The sequence below is a fragment of the Cryptomeria japonica genome, chromosome 7 (genome assembly GCF_030272615.1).
Source record: "Cryptomeria japonica chromosome 7, Sugi_1.0, whole genome shotgun sequence".
In the NCBI taxonomy this organism is placed as follows: Eukaryota; Viridiplantae; Streptophyta; class Pinopsida; order Cupressales; family Cupressaceae; genus Cryptomeria; species Cryptomeria japonica.
The window spans coordinates 131,129,418-131,149,597 of NC_081411.1; positions in this window are offsets into that span (position 1 = coordinate 131,129,418).

The window sequence follows — 20,180 nt, forward strand, 5'->3', positions numbered from 1 at the left end:
GGACATGTGATGGTATAATCTTTGTGATTTCATTTGATTTGCATTGTCTTAGGTAATCTTCATATGTTATGGTGGATCTTTGTTGTTGTTAGGCTAGGGTTTTGTGGTTGAATCTATTTAGTCTTTCAATATTGTTTTTATCCATTTTCACCATAAACAACTAGTGATAAGAGTAAGTTCATAAAACTTGAGAAATACAATGGAGGTTTTGTTAGGTTCAAAGATGATCAGACAACACAAATTATAGGAATTGGCTCTATTACTTTTGATGAAAAATATAATACTGACAATGTTTACTATGTGAAGGGTTTGCATTATAATCTGTTGAGTGTTGGGAAAATGTCCAAAAATGGCCACAACGTTGTTTTTCAAGATGATGGTTATAAGATCCAGAAGGGATCCGAAACTATTATTGCAGTGGGAAAAAATGCTAGTGGAAACATGTATCAGCTAGAAGGAGCTACAAGACATTGTTTGTTATCTCAGATCAATGACAGTTGGCTTTGGCATTGGAGAATGTGTCATATCAACTTTGATAATTTGGCTAAGATTAGTTCATCAAGTGCAGTGAGAGATTTGCTAAGGCTAACCAAACTGGATAATAATATTTGCAAGGAATGTAAAGTAGGAAAGCAAATGAAAGGAACATTTAGAGGAAAGGAACAATCATCCACCAGATTGTTGGACTTAGTGCACACAAACTTATGTCATGGTCCTACCAAAACAATAAGTATACAAGATGAGAGGTATTTCATGTTATTAATTGATGATTATTCTAGAATATCATGGGTTGAAATTTTAAAAGAGAAGTCAAAAGCATTAGAAAAATTAAAGATATTCAAAGCAAGAGTTGAGAACGAAGTTGATAGAAAGGTTAAGTTTTTGAGGTTTGATAGAGGATAGTAATTTATTTTTGATAAATTTAACAACTTTTGTGAGGAACATGGTATTAGAAGGAAACTGTCCACCCCTAGGACACCACAACAGGATGGTGTACTGGAAAGGATGAATCAAAATTTACAAGAGGTAGCTAGAACAATGATCAAAGGAGCAGAACTACCAAAAGTCTACTAGAGGGAAGCAATTCAGACAATAGTTTACACTTTTAACATAATTCTAGATACTGGATTAAATGTGGAAAGATAGAATATGAACTATGGTATGGTAGAACTTCAACAGTAAAATATTTCAAGGTATTTGGAAGCAAATGTTATATTTGGAGAGATGATAATCTTGGAAAATTTGACAACAGAGTAGATGAAGGCATATTCCTAGGATATTCTACAAAGAGTAAGGCATACCAGTGTTACAACAAAAGACTGAACAAGATTGTTGAAAAGGAAAATGTAAGATTGATGAAGACATGTCTAAAGACTCTGACAAATTGGCAGGTTATGAATCTGATGAGTTTGCAAACAAAAAAAGGGAAGAGGAAACTAGAGAAGAAGAGAAAGAAAAAGAAACTCAGGATGCCCCGACATCTACATCTAAAACTCTAATGTATATACAAAAGAATCATTTAGTAGATCATATTATTGGAGGTAAAAATAGAGAAATTATCACAAGAAGCAAAGCAACTCAAGAACAAGTTTTGTTATGTTCACTATTTGAGACTGAACCAAAATCAGTAGAAGCTTGCAATGATCAAAGTTGGATATAGGAAATGAGAGAAGAGTTAAACCAGATTGAGAAAAATCAGACATGAGAATTAGATCATAGACTAAAAGACAAGAATGTAATTGGAACAAAATGGGTATTCTGTAACAAGTTGGATGAGCATGGAAAAGTGGTGAGAAATAAAGCAAGATTGGTTTGCAAAGGGTACACAAAGGTTGAAGGCATTGACTTTGAGGAGACATATGCACCTGTTGCCTAGATAGAGGCAATCTGGATGTTTCTTGGTTTTGCAACTTTTAAGGACTTCAAGGTTTATTAGATGGATGTGAAATCAACATTTTTGAATGGAGAGCTAAAAGAAGAAGTTTTCTTTAAACAACCAAGTGGACTTAAGCTGAAAGGTAATCCAAACATTGTTTGCAGATTGAAGAAGGATCTATATGGAGTAAAACAGGCTCCTAGAGCTTGGTATGGAAGGCTAGACAAGTATTTGATTGATCAAGGTTTTCAAAAGGGATTTGTTGATAGTAATCTTTATTTCAAAACTGACCTAGGAAAAATCTTAATTGTTATAGTTTATGTTGATGACATAATATTTGGAGGAAATGAAAGCATGTGTAGAAATTTTGCTAATGAGATGCAAAAGGGATTTGAGATGTCCATGATTAGTAAGTTAAACTTCTTTATTGGTTTGCAAGTGAATCAGAATAGCAAAGGAAATTTCATTTCTCAGTCTAAATACATTAAAGAGTTGTTGAAGAAGTTTGGATTGTATAATTCCAAACCAGTGTGTATACTTATGACCACTGAATGCAAGTTAACAAAAGATGATAAATCCCCTAAAGATGATGCAAGTTAGTACTAATCAATGATTGGAGGACTGTTATATTTGACTACTACCAAATCAGGTATCATATATACAGTTTGTCTAGCAGCTAGATTTCAACAAGAACCAAAAGAATCACATGTTGTGGCAATAAAAAGAATTTTTAGATATTTAAAAAGAGCATAAGAGTTTAGCTTGTGGTATCCCAGGAATTCAAATTTCACTCTGACAGCTTATACAGATGTAGATTGGGTTGAAAGTGTTGATGATAGGAAAAGTAAAAGTGGTGAAGCATTATTTTTTGGCTATCAGCTGGTTGCTTGGTCAAGTAAGAAGCAGGATTATATGTCTTTATCTACAGTTGAAGCAAAATATATTGCAACATCTTCATGTTGCACACAGATACTATGGATGAAGCAGACTTTGAAGGATATCGATGTAATGTTCAATGAACCCATCTCAATCATGTGTGATAATACTAGTGCAATTATTATTTCTAAGAATCCAGTTCAACATTTTAGAACAAAGCATATATCTATTCGATATCACTTCTTAAGGGAAAAGGTGTTGGATAATGAAGTAAAGCTTGAGTATGTACCTACAAAAGAGTAGATTGCATACATCTTCACTAATACATTGTGTAAGGATATTTTTGAGTATCTCAGGCAAAAGTTAGGGGTATTACCCCTTCCTAATTTGAAATAATGTACATTTGGATGTGCATTGGTTCAGTGAACTGCTTGAATATTTTTATTTGGACTAGTGCTTGGACACTTCCTCTTAGGGGGAGCAGAGTGAGTTTCATAGGGGGATTAGAGTGAGTTTCATAGCGGGAGTTATGCCCGCCTTTGTCCCTGATGTCAAAGGGGGAGAGATGCAAAGATGTTTATCTGATGATGTAGAGAGAGTTGTGTTTTTGTTGTTGATGGATGTTGCCATCAATGAAAAAGGGGGAGATTGTTGCAAATGTGATGTTGATGGTTGCCATTAATAGTTGTCATTGATGTCAACATATGGTTCTTAAGTTGGAGATGTGGAAGATGTGTTCCTAAAATCTTTGGTGCTCTAGGATATGTGTTACAGTTGATGTTGGATATTGTTGAAAAGTTTGCTAGAATGATGTTTTGTCATTGATGTCAACATATTCTCTTGTGTATTCCAGTGTTGCAGTCAAATTAAGTAAGTTGGTTTAGCTTGTGTGTTTCAATTGAGTTGTTAAGGATTAAATGGTTTTGAGATAAGTATCTCTACTTGATTCAACAAAAGTTTCATTGGTCCACATGATGATTTGTTAGAGTTATGTGGTCATTTATTGAGGTTGGTTGTTCAGTTGTTTGTGGTGTTCAAAGTTCAGGTTGTTTCTCCACATTGCTTTGGGATTGCAATATCTTTGTTTATGGATTTGGCAGAGTGTTTGGAACATTCTGGTGTGTCCTCAATTCAGATGGTTCATGATTTGGATGTTCGCAATCTTATCTTTTAGTTTGTCATTTAGTTGAGTTAGTGTTCATGAGGTTCAGTATATTGATGATGGAGATTCTAGTAAGTGGTGATGTTGCGAATGTTGTTGCGGTAATTCATGATGCTTGTGGATGTTTCTAGATCATGTTATATTTGTGTTGGTGGTCTGCATTGATCATTGTGTGTGCTGATGATGTTTTCCTTGGTCCGATGGTGTTCTTCATGCTATGCAATATTCATGTTGATTGTGGCATGTTGCGGAAGTTTGAGGTGCAATTCTTGGAGGTGTTTCATGTTTGTAGGGATGATTTGGGTCCAGACTATGTCTTAGCTGACATTGTTTCTGTTCATATGTGCATTGGAGTTCGGATTGAACTGACTTGGTATTACACATTTTATTTATGTGATGCATTTTTGGGCTGACATGTAGAAGATCTAATTTTATGTTGCGGATATATAAGTGTGTGTGTGTGTGAAATTTGGGGAACCTGCAAGGGCACAAACACTTCAATAAACCATTATTTTCATGGGTTAGTTAATCAAAAATAACAAAATGAAATACATTACAAGTCGGCTTATTGCCTCCTAGAAAGTGCGAGTGTGGATTTCTCTCAGATTGCTAAGTTATCTAGTGACTAGACTACACTCAAACAAAGGATTTTTAAATGCATGCAACTAGGCGAATGCAAGATTAATAATTAAATGCAAGATTGAATGCAAGATTAATTAATGAAGCAAAATAAGATTATCAAGCTCTAAATGAAGCTAAGTTAGATTATATGCAAGAAATTGAATCTAGATAAGAGAAATGAATCTAAGCTAATGAACTAGAAGTCTAAATGATTCTAAGATTAAATGAAAGCTAAATGAAAACTAAGTTGATTGATGAATTAAATATGCAAAGATTCTTCAAAATTTCCTCGATAAATTGCAACACAATATTAGCATAATAACAATGTAAAATTCTCGAATGCTGATTGAAGAATGAGAGCCTGAATTTATAGGAAAATCAAGAGGGAGACCAAAGGTCAGGATTGATCTTTATTGAATGGTCGAGATCGATTCGAAGGAAGCACAATCAAAGTGAAATGATTTGATTGGACAATTTAATTCCATTTTGGAGAGATACGATTTAGTTCAAATTAGCAACTCAGATTCTTTTCATTTTTCTTGAGTTCAGTCGATTTGTTTCCTTTTTTCAATTTTTGTGCTCGTAATTTCCAATTTATTTTTCAAATTAATTCCTCTTTCTTGATTTGTTTCCTTTTTTGAAGATTTGTGCTCATAATTTCCAATTTATTTTTCAAATTAATTCCTCTTTCTTGATTTGTTTCCTTTTTTGAAGATTTATGGCAATTGTTATTTATTTATTAAATATGCAAAAGATATTTAATTAAATAAATGAGATTTTTGATTTTAAAAAGATTTTATATTTTGAATTTTGAATTTGATCAATTAGTTCAATGAGAATTTAATTAATTGTAATTGCCATGTTGCATTTTTATACCTTAGGAATTAATTAATCAGGTTCTCATGATTGATTTAAATTGATTATTTGATTCAGGACCTTGATGAATTTTATTGAATTTAAGCACATTAGTCGAGATTAGGGGCCCATGGTTTTGGATGACCATTTTTAGGGTATTACATTTTCCCCTCTTTGAATTGATGTGCGAGCAATGTGTCGATTCAAAGAACAATTGATGTCTAGGAGATACCAGTTTTGAACTTGATTGATCACGAACTAAATGAAGAGCGAGGCATTCAATTTGTTTTGAAGCGATGAAACTGAACAGACTGATTGAAAGTGATACCTATCCCAAACTTGATTGAACTAGGACCGATGAAGAGCAAAGATACCGAACTTGAACTTGATGGATCAAGAAGCGGATCTTACTGATCTAAAACTTGATTGAACTAGACACAGTGAGCGAAGATAAAACCGATCTTGAACTTGATGGATCAAGACACGATGAGAGAAGATAAACTATTTAGCTTGATTTGATGCGATGAAACTGAACACCTGCCTAGATTGAACATGCATCAAAGATACTCTTTAAACCCTTGATTGAGTTTAAATGAATAATCAACTTGATGAAAAGCGATGAAACTGATTAACATTAAGAGAAAGATTCAGATGAAGACAATATCAGCTTGATTTGATGCGACGAAACTGATATGCCCCTAGAGATTGATTTGATTCAGATGATCGAGAAATCTCAACTTGATATGAAGCGAGGAAGCTGAGATGCCCCTAGCAATAAGGTCTTGTTTGATGTTCAGTAAAGATTACCTGTTTGACTTGTAATGAAGATTTTGAAAGAAATTCTTGACTTTGAGGATGTGATCACTGATGATGATGATGTCATGAGTATGCTCCCTCGGGAGCGAAGTCGAAAGATCAGCAAGTTGCGCAGTGATTTCAAGCAATTTGATAAAAATATTAAGCGATTAATGATTTGAGCGCAAAGAATGATTCAAAGGGCCGTTTGAAGATTTAGCGTTGATTGATGAGAAATTGAGTATAAATTGAAGAAAAGAATGAGCATTTGATGAAAGCGCTAAGTGGTCACAATTGTGCGAAATTGACTAGGAAGATGATCTCAGATTTTGATTTCGATCTCAAAAATGGAATCAAGATGGTCAAATTAACCAAGGGTGCAGTTTTCATGCCAATCAGAGCAAGTTGAAAATTAGGGTTTTGACCACTTAGCCATGAAGAGAAGGTTGATTTAAATTCAAGCTCCAGGTGAAGAAGACCAAAATCATTGTTAGTATGCTAGATTCACCATGCAATGCTCAAAACTTAACATGAATGCAGAAGATGCAACTAGGACCTAGTCACTAGATTTTGATTTGCTTTCTTATCATCATTGAGCATTAAATGTAGGAAATAGACATAAGCATCAAGGCACAAAGAGGCAGGATGACCTGAATGTCATGTCCTCTTTGATATAGTAGTCAAACATAAGCACCAAGGCAAAAGGAGGCCAAGATGACCTGAATGCTTCTTGCATGCAAACACAATAGACACTTAAAATAGACAAGGAAATAGTTCCGACCTCATTGAAGCATGCATATAAACAAAGTCAAGGTATGTGAGGCCATTTCACCTTAATGTGAAGGCTCTTATCATAGACACCGAGTTTATAAGATGTTTTTAGATCATCAGAATCACATCCACAAGAAGAAAACAAAGAAAGGTATTATGCCCCATGTCCTTGTACCTCTTAGTCAAGATAGACTTCCTTGAGTTACTTAGAGGAAATAATGAGTGAACGCCAATATAAAAGACAACATACAATGAAAATGTCAGCATAGCTCAAGCGGTTTGAGTTGTTGTTTTCAGTTTTTCTTGTTTTGCATGTTTGATAGGGTGCCAATGATCAAAACTCCATATAAGGTAGGAGAGAGATGACTGACTCAGAGTGAATGATCCAGACTTGATTGACACAAGGATGGCTTGGTTGAGCTGCTAAGGGATTTAAGATTGAAGTGCCCTAGGACTATAATGTTGATCGATTGCAAGCCATGAGGGTTCTAAGGAGAACCAAGGGGGGTCACGAAAGTGACTAAAGATTATGCACAAGCAAAGCAAAAAAGTAGGAAAGCGGAATTTTTTTAGTGATTTTTAAAGATGAAACACGTTCTGCCATCAATTGATAAAGATAAGACTAACTAGGACAAAATCCAGCAGTCACACTGATCTATGTCATTCTTTTGATTGTTTGATGATTGATAAGAGTGTTTGGTTTCAAAGAGTGAGTACCCCGTATAAGACCGATCTATCTGGTTTCGAGCATACACATCCTTGTATAAGACATGTTGATGTTGATGTTGATGTTGATGTTGATTAGACATGTGATCAGTTTGATTGTAGACTTTGAGAGTTTGTCTATTTTTGGTTTGATTTGATAGACAATCCATGCTTTCATGCTTTGATTTTCAAGATTTTTTAAATTTTTTTTTTTTTTTAGGGATTATTTCAAGACTTTTTCTGATTTTTAGAGTTTTTTGATGTTTTCCCCTAGTGTCTAGCGAGGCAAAAGGGATTTTGAGTACATGAATGGATAAGCAAATGATGGTGGATGCTTTCAAGGACTATCTCACAATGTTAATCCAAGCACAGAGACTAGATATAGCAATATAAAGTAAGGATTTTAGTGATGTAAAGCAAGGACTTTAGCGATGTAAAGCAAGGATATAGTGTAATGAAGCCATATGATCCAAAGAAGTGGCCATGTCAAGAGGTTTGTGGAAAACATGTTTTTGCATTTTGTCCATAGTGTTGATTAAGATCAAGGAATAGATTTGGATAGGGGACAAATAGGATAAGAAAGATCAAATGTGGTAATGAAGGATGTAAGCCAACAATGGATAGGAGCTAAAGGGTCTGAATCAAGTATAATAGATAGGACACATGAAGCCTACAAAGATCCTTAACCTTGTCAATATCAAAGGTAAAAAAGGGATATGTACATGAGGGACGATAGAAAAAGGAAGAGGTATAATAGGGGTATGATAGGATAATGAAGGGCAATAGGATATGAAGGAGAAAACCTGCCCCCCAGTGTGGTGTGCAAGAAGTTAATAAATTACACATGGCACCTATTTGCCAGGTTTTCATTATGGTACTTGTCCAAGGTGCCACAAGAAGTGGTTTTCACACAAGGATGAATTTATTTCTCTTTACTTTATTTTATTTTTCACTTTTTAATCATTTTTCTTTTTATTTTTTGGAAGATAATGGAGGCACAATAGGGGATGGAAGAAGGACCCCAACATCTTGCTTCTTTGGATAGTAACCTTGGAATATGAGTTGAAATAGACCATGGCTATGAAGGTATGCTCAAAGATGTTGGAAGGATAATGAAATGAAACTAGGGCAAGGATTTATGCAATGCATTGGATAAGAGGGATGGAAGGGTGAAAAAGAGGTGTTGGATAATGGATGGGATGTTGAAATAATTGTGTATGGATAGATGGAAATGTTGGAAATATCCACATTCACACATGTACCTTGAGGGATGGTGGACATATGGAAGAGAAGCGAATCTCATATTTTGAGATTTGGATGGAGGAAATGTTACAGATTTTGGGGCTTAAGAACCCAAATTGGATGAAGGAGGAGATGGAGGAATAAAATCGGAAGGTTTGGATGGAGGAACAACAATTTTGGATGCCAACTTTGATTTTTCTTTAGACTTTTGTGCTTCAAGAAGCCGCTTAGGGATCCACATGGTTTTTGATTTTTGATGCTTTTGTAGTTCCTTAGAGCGCATTGCTTGTACAAGTGCCTTAGGAACCCATATAAATTTTGACTTTTCTTCTTTCTTTGTGGGCCTTTGTGGCATTTTGTATTTTCTTTCTTTCTTTTTGGATCATATTTTTCTTTGTTTTGACATGTTGATTAGAGTGGACATGTTGATCCTTGAATACATGTGGATTGCTTGATTTATGACTTTTATGCTTGGCATCCAAATTGCTTGGAGGGAGATGCGTGGATAGATATGAATGATATGGAGGTATTTTAGATGGATGAAAGATACTCAAAGATGTGTGCCTTTGTTGATCCCACATAAGGAACAAAGGGATATAGGGACCTAGAATGGATTGAAGGGGTGAAGGAGAAGGCATGTATTTGGATTTACCTGGAAAAACGTAGGATTTATGAGAGATACCAACATCTTGAGAAATGTCCTTGAGGCCATGACCTTTAACATTTTCTTTAATATGGAGGGGTTCTTGCTTGTGGAGATTGACCCCTTTGCCTTTATAAATATTTTGACTTGTAGGATACACTTTGCTTTGGAAAGAAGGCACGAGTCCATTATGAAATGGAGGTGGAATGTAAGGAATGATAAGATCATGAAGTGAATCAGACTGGACCAAAGTGGAGGAACCCATTGTGCATGTGGGGGGGTTCATTAACATCTTGCAATAACATATTATCTCTATAATCATGAGAGGGACTAGGATCATGGGTGGGATTGGGATCAACGACAGGCTCTTCAATGGAAGGAATAATGAGATCATCAAAAGAAATGAGATCTTGGAGTGTATATAGAGGACTAGGACATGGAGATGGAGGGACAAAGGAATCTTGTGGGCGATTTAAAGGGATTATTTATCTTGACAAGGAGGATCTAAAAGTGAAGGGATACTTTGATATTGACAAGGAGGAATATCACTGGATTCCTCTTTAAAGGCACTAGTCTCTTGACTTTCAATGAAATCATCGAAAAGAATGGAAGGTATATCCTGATCTTGCGTAAGAAGTGGATTAGGAATGGGATTTGGAAGGATGCTTTTCTCTTGAGATGGAAAGGGATCATCTTGGAAGAAATGGAAAGGTATAAGGGGATCATCATGGGATTCTAGTGAAATAGGATCTTTTTCAATCATTAGATGGGGTTGAGGAGTTTTGGTGTCTTGATCTTGATTTATGATAGGACTTGTTTCTTCATTATTCAAATTATCCTCTTGAGATGGAACCACTTCTGAGGAAGGGATAGGATTTTGCATAGGCGTAGGGGATTTTTGGAAGGTCTCCATATTTTGGCATGATGGGGAAGAATTTTGAGTGGGACTCTCTGGAGTGGGTACATTTGGAATTGGAGTGCATGATGTCATAGGATTTGGGATTTTTAAATCTTTAGAGGAACTTGTAATAATATTGGCATTAACTTGGATTTCCATAGGAGATAGCCCTTGAAGGTAAACATGAGAAGTTTCATTGTTTGAAGGAGATGGTATGGATTGTTGCTGAGATGTTTTAGGAGATGAAGGCATCATGGAAGGGATGGAGGCTACATATGGAGCCTTTCTAGACATGGGTTCATTATTTTGATCATGCTTAGAAGTAGTTCCTTGTTTTTCTTTAGGTGAGTCATTAGGATCTTCAATTTCAATGACACCATTATCAATGAGATCTTGAATCTTATGTTTTAATTTCATGCAATTCAAAGTCTTATGTTCATTTTGTCTATGATATGCACAATACTTACTTGATAATTCACATCCCCATGTGGTTTTTTTAGGAAATATGATAAGATTATGCTCAAGAAGCTCTTTCAAAGTCGATTGAATAGATTGCCCCAAAGGTGTAAACTATCTATCTAGAGGATATTTGGAGGAAATGTCTTTATGTCTTGGTGAAGGTGTCTTGTGAGCTTCTTTGAGATTTGGCTTTTTATTGTCAATTATTTGTTGGTTTTTTATTGTCAAATAATATAATCGTTTTAGCATTCCTTGAAGTTTATCACTCTTGATATCATGCATTTATTTTTCAAATGGAGTCATTGATTTATTTTGTTGGATTTTCATGTCATATATTTCTTTCTTGATATCTTGAATCATTTGAGCCAAGGTAGCCATGGGAACTGGAGCTAAGGTAGCCATTTACAATTAATAGCGAGAGGTGTTATAGATGTCAAGGTGAGATCAAAGCTAGTTGTTCATTGAGGCCAGAGCTTGATGTTCAAACTTATGCGGGTGAGATACACTGACTCTGATTTTGAGTCGAGGCTAAGTAGCCTAAGTGATACTCGAGAGTGAAGTTTGGACAACAGATTGGTTGATTGGATTAGGTTGATTGAGCTAGCTAAGAGGTAACCAACAAAATTGTGCAACACAACTACAAAAGGTACACTACCAAGGTGTCTTTATGCTCAGGTTTAGAAAACTAGGAACAAGCTTGTTGTTTACATTTCAGGATTGATCAAACAGGATTGTTAGAAGACTTGTTTTTAGCAACTTTGACAAACTTCTAAGCAGTGACTCGTACGACAATATTTCAATGTTCAGACGACAATCCAAGGGTTTCCAGATGACAAATGCAGATACTCTTATGAGTTGCTGCCTATGCTCGGATGACAATTTAGTACTTCTCAGACGACAAACTATGAAGGATGATGATGACTCGTACAACTTAGGAATGGACACAGGACAAGTTTTGACAGAGTTTTGATCACTGACTTGGTTTTCAGTTTCAGTTTGACATTTCTGATTGTCTTGATGTTTTATTTCAATTATTTTGAGGGATAAAAATCACAACAAACAATAGGTGTAAAATGATAACAAGCACAACATGCTAACCCTATGGAAGTTGGCTGAGAAGGAAAACCTTTACCCACAACTTAGGTACACACCCAATAGCTAATCAAAATACGATCACTCAGTCTCATGCAATGGATTCTCAACGCTGTATAGCCGACTCCAAACGCTAATGAGGGCATGATATGATGAGTAATCTTGGGGGAAAACCAATTATCCCCTTGCACAAAGATTATCCTCCTTTCGGAGGTGAGTCAGGTAGCTTCTAACCTAAAGTTTGTAGTAAGGGTTCTATTCAGAAGGACCGCTTGACTGTCACACAAGCATGATTTAGATACAAAAACTAGTAGGATGTTGAAACCATGTATTCACGCAAGCGTGATTTATACCGCGAGGCCCTACAAGATGCTCAACATGAGACACTCATAAATGAATTAGTGCCACCGAATATTACGTTTCCTAGGACTTTCACCCCATAAGTGTTTTATTATAGTGAGTTGGATTCTTGGCTTTGGTCAGACTCACTTGGGTCGTTCCCTCTCACCGAGCCTTAGGGGCTTCTCAGGAGGCAGGCCCTCTAAAGGTATCAGTAGATCTCAAACTCAAATAGAAAAAAATCTCAAGGTCTGGATTTCTGATTGTCCAAATGGACAAGAGCATACTCTCCTACTCTAGTTTTTTCCCAAAAACACGTAAAACAAAGTTCTTTCCCTTATAGAAATTGAAGTGTTCCTGAAAAGATTAAGAAGACAAAATGTTTGTTTGTATCTCCCGAGGCAACCTGCAAAACAAAGATATCAGTAGTTCAAGTTTATAATCTTTGGCAAGCGTATGTTTAATGATTGAATTCTTTGCCAATCTAACCTGCAAACATTAAAATCCCAAAATTAGTTGCCAAAATAACATTAAAAAATCATAAAAATAAAATTCCAGCATACAAAGTGTAAATTAAACTAATCTAACAAGATTTTCCATTCTTTATGACTATCCTAGTTATGACAGTTTTGATAGTATTGCACTCTGTCATTCATAACTTAAAAACTAGATAAAAGGAGGAAAATCACTTCACTGCAAATGTAGAAAACTTGGTTTGAAAAAACATAGCCAAAATTTGTTTAGATCCAATGTTTCAATAAAAAGTTATACCCTCTGAATAGAGACCATTTTTGACTGTCACAGAAGAACAAGTAAAATGATAGTACTGCACTCTTTCATTCATAACTTTCCATCCAAACACAATTAGGTAAATCACGCTAGTGAAAATACAAATAACATGGTATGAAACAACATATCTAAAATTTGTTTAGATTCAATGGTTCAATAAAACATTATGCCCTCCGAACATAGATCATTTTTGATTGTCATAGAAGAACAAGTAAAATGATAGTATTGCACTATGTCATTCATAACTTTCAAACTAGTCAAAATTAGATAAATCGCTCCTGTTAAAATACATAAAACTTGTTTTGAAACAACATATCCAAAATTTGTTTAGATCCAACGGTTAAATAAAAAGTTATGCCCTTCGAACATAGACCATTTTTTATTGTCACAGAAGAACAAGCAAAAAGAATGATCTTTATTTGCAAATTTAACACATGTTTATTAGTTATAAAAACCAAACATCAAATATGTTCAAGCAACATTAGAAATCTTGTAGTCGTGGGTTAGAGCCCCACGATGGGTGCCATAAATGTGTGTGTGAAATTTGGGGAACCTACAAGGGCACAAACACTTCAATAAACCATTATTTTTTTGGGTTAGTTAATCAAAAACAACAAAATGAAATACATTGCAAGTCGGCTTATTACCTCCTAGAAAGTGCGAGTGTAGATTGCTCTTAGATTGCTAAGCTATCCAGTGACTAGACTACACTCAAATGAAGGATTTTTAAATGCATGCAACTAGGTGAATGCAAGATTAATAATTAAATGCAAGATTGAATGCAAGATTAATTGATTAAGTGAAATGAGATTATCAAGCTAAATGATCAAAGCTCTAAATGAAGCTAAGCTAGATTATATGTGAGAAATTGAATCTAGATAAGAGAAATGAATCTAAGCTAATGAGCTGGAAGTCTAAATGATTCTAAGATTAAATGAAAGCTAACTGAAAACTAAGTTGATTGATGAATTAAATATGCAAAGCTTCTTCAAAATTTCCTTGATAAACTGCAACACAATATTAGCATAATAACGATGTAAAATTCTTGGATTCTGATTGAAGAATGAGAGCCTGAATTTATAGGAAAATCAAGAGGGAGACCAAAGGTCAGGATTGATCTTTAATGTACAGTCGAGATCGATTCAAAGGAAGCACAATCCAAGTGAAATGATTTGATTGGACAATTTAATTCCATTTTGGAGAGATAAGATTTAGTTCAAATTAGCAACTCAGATTCTTTCCATTTTTCTTGAGTTCAGTCGACTTGTTTCCTTTTTTGAATTTTTATGCTCATAATTTCCAATTTATTTTTCAAATTAATTCCTCTTTCTTGATTTGTTTCCTTTTTTGAAGATTTGTGCTCATAATTTCCAATTTATTTTTCAAATTAATTCCTCTTTCTTGATTTGTTTCCGTTTTTGAAGATTTGTGCTCATAATTTCCAATTTATTTTTCAAATTAATTGCTCTTTCTTGTTTTGTTTCCTTTTTTGAAGATTTATGACATTTTTTATTTATTTATTAAATATGCAAAAGATATTTAATTAAATAAATAAGATATTTGATTTTAAAAAGATTTTCTATTTTGAATTTTGAATTTGATCAATTAATTAAATGAGAACTTAATTAATTGTAATTGTCATGTTGCATTTTTATACCTTAGGAATTAATTAATCAGGCTCTCATGATTGATTTAAATTGATTATTTGATTCAGGACCTTGATGAATTTTATTGAATTTAAGCACATTAGTTGAGATTAGGGGCCCATGGTTTTGGATGACCATTTTTAGGGTATTACAATAAGAGTGATTGATATGGTCATTTTTGGTATGGGTGAGGATCAATGATTGTGTAGAAAGTATTGTATGTAGTTTCTTATGCGAGAGTGAAAGATTGGTGCTCTAGATTGCAGCAGAACATCATATCAGAGCAAAGTGTGTTGCAGAGTGTGCAGTTTGATATATGAGCTTAACCAAAACTATTTCTAGGCATTTGTAGATCCCATTTATTAGTTTAATCACTTTATTTATCTATTGTAGTAGATCTATAAGGTAGTGAGACTTCCTTAGGGTTGTATTCCTTGTTGTTATTGTGATTTGAGCAGTGAACTCTAGGCAGTGTGCCTGAATGAATGCACATTCCCCATTGTAATATTTGTATACTTCTAACATTTTTATTAATATTGTGGGTCTCAATCCCACCGTGGTTTTCCCTTAACCAAGTTTCCATGTAAGAAAATCTTGGTGTTGTGGTGTTTGTTCCTTGATTCCAATAGTTGATATCTAGTGATGATTGATTGTGTTGATGGTGATATGGATTTCTCTATTTATTGGATATGACATTAATCGATTGTATTCATGTGTATCTTTGTTCCATTCTTATTTTTTCTAAGTTGGGTAGTTTTATTTTGGGTTTGGATTTGATTTGGAATTTGAGGATGAGTAACGACATTTGTGTAGCGTATGAGTCATGATTTGGGTCTGGTATTTGTGATGGATATAATGCATTGATATGACCAATGAAGTATGTTGTGGTATTGTCTACTTCTCATTCCTTCCCACCACCAGAATGTTTAGTGCTGACCTATTTTTGAATCTCCATTTGATCGACTTAGAAGATTATCTTGTTCAGAGACAGTATAAGTAAAAGGTTGAATCTGAACGAATTAGACATGAAGAAGAATACTGATGTATGGAAGATGTGCAAGATCTACTTGATGTTGATATGTGAAGTGTGTTTTTGTTGAGCAACACCGAAAATAGTTCCAACTTTATAGATTATGTCATAGTGCTGGATTCTCTTTTCTTTATTCTTCCTTCAGTAGTGAGCCTTTTTGGGCAGTGAACCTTTCTGGTAGTGAGCCACCTTTTGTAAAAATTACTTTAACCGATGTTATATATTAAGAACTAACATTCTTCTATTTTTTCCCTTCTTGGGTTTTTCATGTCATATTTGGTGTTCATTGTGTGATCTATTTTGTGTATGTTCTTTCATGTTATATCTGTATTAATTAATTATGTTGGTTATTCCAGATCTATGAAATAATTGTAAATATTTTTTAATTGTCAACCGATTCAACCCCCTCTCAGATGCTTGGATATTTAAGATGATTTACTCTTATCTGTACCCTGTTAAGGATGTAAGCAATAGTATGTACAACTTCTTTCCAATACACATTAACCAAGCTAACATCCTTCAACATAGTCCTAGCCGTCTCAATAACAATTTTATTCTTCTTTTCTACAACTCCATTTTGCTGAGGGGTTCTTGGGGTAGAAAAATGTCCTCTAATTCCATATTTCTCACAAAAATTATCAAATTCATTTGAAGTAAACTCTCCTCCTCTATCAGATCTCAAACACTTGATTTTAGCATCTACTTGATTTTCAACCATTGACTTGAACACTTTAAACCTTTCAAAAGCTTTAGATTTCTCTTTCAGAAATGTAACCCATGTCATTTTAGAGTAATCATCAATAAGTAACATAAAGTACCTTTCACCATTAAGTCCTCTTATCCTTGTAGGCTTGTAGAGATCTGTGTGCATCAACTCTAAGGGATTTGAAGTAGAATATTCCTTATTCTTGAATCTCCTCTTTGTTTGTTTCCCTATTTGACATTTTTTGTATACAGTATCTGTAGGTTTGACAATCCTCGGTAAATCTCTCATAGCCTTAGTGGTACTGATCTTTATCATGTTATCAAAATTGACACATCTCATTATTTTTTTCCATAACCAACATTTACTGCTTTGTATCAGAAAACACTTGCTTCCACTCTTATCCTTGATGTAGTAAACATTTCCACTTATCCTAATACCTTTTGATACCATTCTTCTATTTTTTCCTTTTCTAATCACACATTCTATATCATTGAATAAATCTTCATAACCTTTATTGCACGTTTGACTAACACTCAATAAACTATGCCTCAAACCTTCAACATAATAAACACCATCAATTTTATGGTTACCATCGATTGAGATACTTTTTATTGCACAAATAGGTGTTGCTTCTTCTCCTACAAACTTCATTGATCCACCATCATAATTCTTAAGATCAATGAACTTATCTTTATCTTTGGTCATGTGATTTGAACATCTAGAATCAATGATCCAAGCTCTCGGTTCCACTTTAGCATGCAATGTGGTCTTTTCTATGGCTAACTTTTCCTTTCCTTCCAGTCTTCTGGTCCTATCCATATTCTTCTCCTCTATAGCCAAGAATAAAGATTCTTCATTTGATTCATCGCCATCTTCATCCTTAGATGAATGTGTCTCTGTAGAACATAATCTCATTTCCCCTTTATCTCTATTATTTGTCCTCTTCTTAAAATCATGTTTTTTATATCTACCTTTCTTTTCATCATCATTAGATCTTTTGTAATCCTTCTTGTACATACATTTAGAAGTATAATGACCAATTCTACCACAATTAAAGCATTTTAGGGGCAACTTACCTTTGTACTTTCTAGTTCCTCTCTTCAATATTCTTACAAAGTTTGCTTCAATCTATTCTAGATTCTCATTTGCTTAGAGTTCATTTTTTGCTAGCTTTGAAATATTGAATGCAATTTCATTTTTTTTCTCTTTTTATTTTTCCTATCTCTCCAATTTAAAAGGTAGACAAAGTTCCAATGAATTGATCAATCTATTGGTTCCCAAATTAACAAATTTTAAATCCTAGAGAAATTTCCACTAACTCGTCAACAAACTCAAAATGGGACTTGGCAAACGAACGAGATTCAATCACAAGGCTGAGATCTCTTGCACTTTTGGCTCTGTGAGACCAAGACGGGTCAACCTAAGTAATGTCTAAACAACTTTCAGCTTCAAATATTCATGACATTACAAAATACAATGTTGGGTGAATATTTTGTCACCAACATACCAATGACAAAATATATATTTCACACACAGCTATGTTGAGATAAAGTCTCTTCTCTCATCAAGGGGAGGTTCCTTGGTAGAATTTGGGTATTTCAATTACAACTTTGAAATTAAATTCGGGGGTAAGATTAGGGCGTATAATTCTCTTTTTTTTTTTTTTTTTCAAAATTAATGTATATCCCTTTAATTGATGAAAATTCTTACAAAATAACCAACTAATGAAACTTGCATACAATGACTAAACTATATCTCTAAAACCGTATAAGTGCAAAGTCTTATGTGAGTATAATATTACTTTCAAATCAATAATTATAACTAATATAACTCGTAGCTCAAAGTATTCAAGATATATATATATATATATATATATATATATATATGAAACTTCCAATAATCTAAAGCAACCAATAATAGTACAAAGCCTACTACCTAATCACAGTATCACAATACTAATTCCTAAATATGAAAATAGCTCAAAGTCTATTTGCCACAATTTAGATGCTCCCTTAATCACATGAACAAAAACACCACCAATATCAAGTAATTAAAGAACATATATACACAATGAACATAGGAACATCCACTCATATAAACAATCTTCGACCCAACACAAAGTTTGGAATCAAAAGGAATTGCTTTCTTTATTTTCTTAATTGAATCTTCAAAACAAAAAACTCAAAGTCTTAGTTGAGGCAACAATTCAGAAGAGTTATGCTTAGCATATAAAAGATAAATATTTACAAATGAGGTTCCTCCTTTTACAGGAAAGGAGTGGAGAAAAATGTGGATACAGTTGACTAATTCAACTGTAGAGTCCCACTTGACTACAACTACTACATAAAATAAAAATGCAACTGCAAGGAAATTTGCAGTGAGAAAAGATGCAACTACATGAAAACTACATAGTGTCAATGACACTTTATTCTTTATTTCCCCCCCTCATTGATTTTCTAGAATTCTTTGAATCTTGCGAGTGTAGCTTGCATCTTAGATTTGTCTGGCCTTGAAGTCGCATTAGAAATGGCATGAATACGAGAGATGGAATCTCTGACTTCTACATAAGCCCTTTTAGCTTTCTTCAAAACTAATGTAAGATCATCTAAGATGACTTGAATTTCAATTAACTTATCAAATTATGCTAGAGAAAATTGATCATCTACCAACTGGTTGATCATGGTGAGGAATTCAGGTGTTTAATGGTCTCGCTAGGTAAAACCTTCTGTTATTAATCAAATAATTGGCAAGGTAATTTTGATATCCCTAATGAAATATTTATAATTGCATCAACACATGCTATCTTATCCTGATTCAGATCTTTTACTAGCATTTTCATTAGCTCATCACTGTGTGCCAATATTGACCGGGTTTATATGTACTCACCCCGAGTCAATACTACGTTGTTATCAACAAGGATGTCTACTCTATATTCTCTCATTTTATCCCAAAGCCCTGAATCTTTCTCAAGTTCTATTATTTCCTGGGATAATAAATATTGTACATCCTAAACCTGTACTTGTGCATCTTGAAAGTCTATCAAAAGCTTGACTACAGAGTCAATGAGATGTGACCCTTTTGACTTGAAGCGATCAATCCATTACTCCATTACTCTGCCCCTTGTACCCAGTCGTTCTACTTTTTTAAGTGCTTCTGTGTCAATTAAATAAATTTTTGGTTGAACCTCTTGTGATGACTGTGTAATTTTATGAAGAACACTAGTCAACTGTTCACATTTCTGCTTCCATTCAATCTTCTCATCCCTTTCCTGATCTAGTCTACACATGAGAGAATTGAAAGTAGTTTGAGAGTCTTGCTTAACACTCTCATGTGTTTCTACACCAAGTTCCATAGTCTGCATAGCATAATCCATAGGTTGAATATTGTCCTTATCTTTATCTGAAGATGGCACCAAGACCTCAACGTATTTCCTTTTTCTTACTGGATCAACCAAGATTCTAGACACAGTCTTGGGTTTCTTGGTGCCTTTCTGCTTGACAAGACCTAATTGATCAAAATCAAAATCATCTTGTGAAATTACCTACTTATTTCTTTTAGGCACCACAATATCCAACCATGGAGGAATATTTGATTTTGTTGTTGGAGTTGTGGTACTGGTTTGTGCAGTCACAGATACTTGTATTGTGGCCTGGCTTTTAGTTACAACAGCTTGGG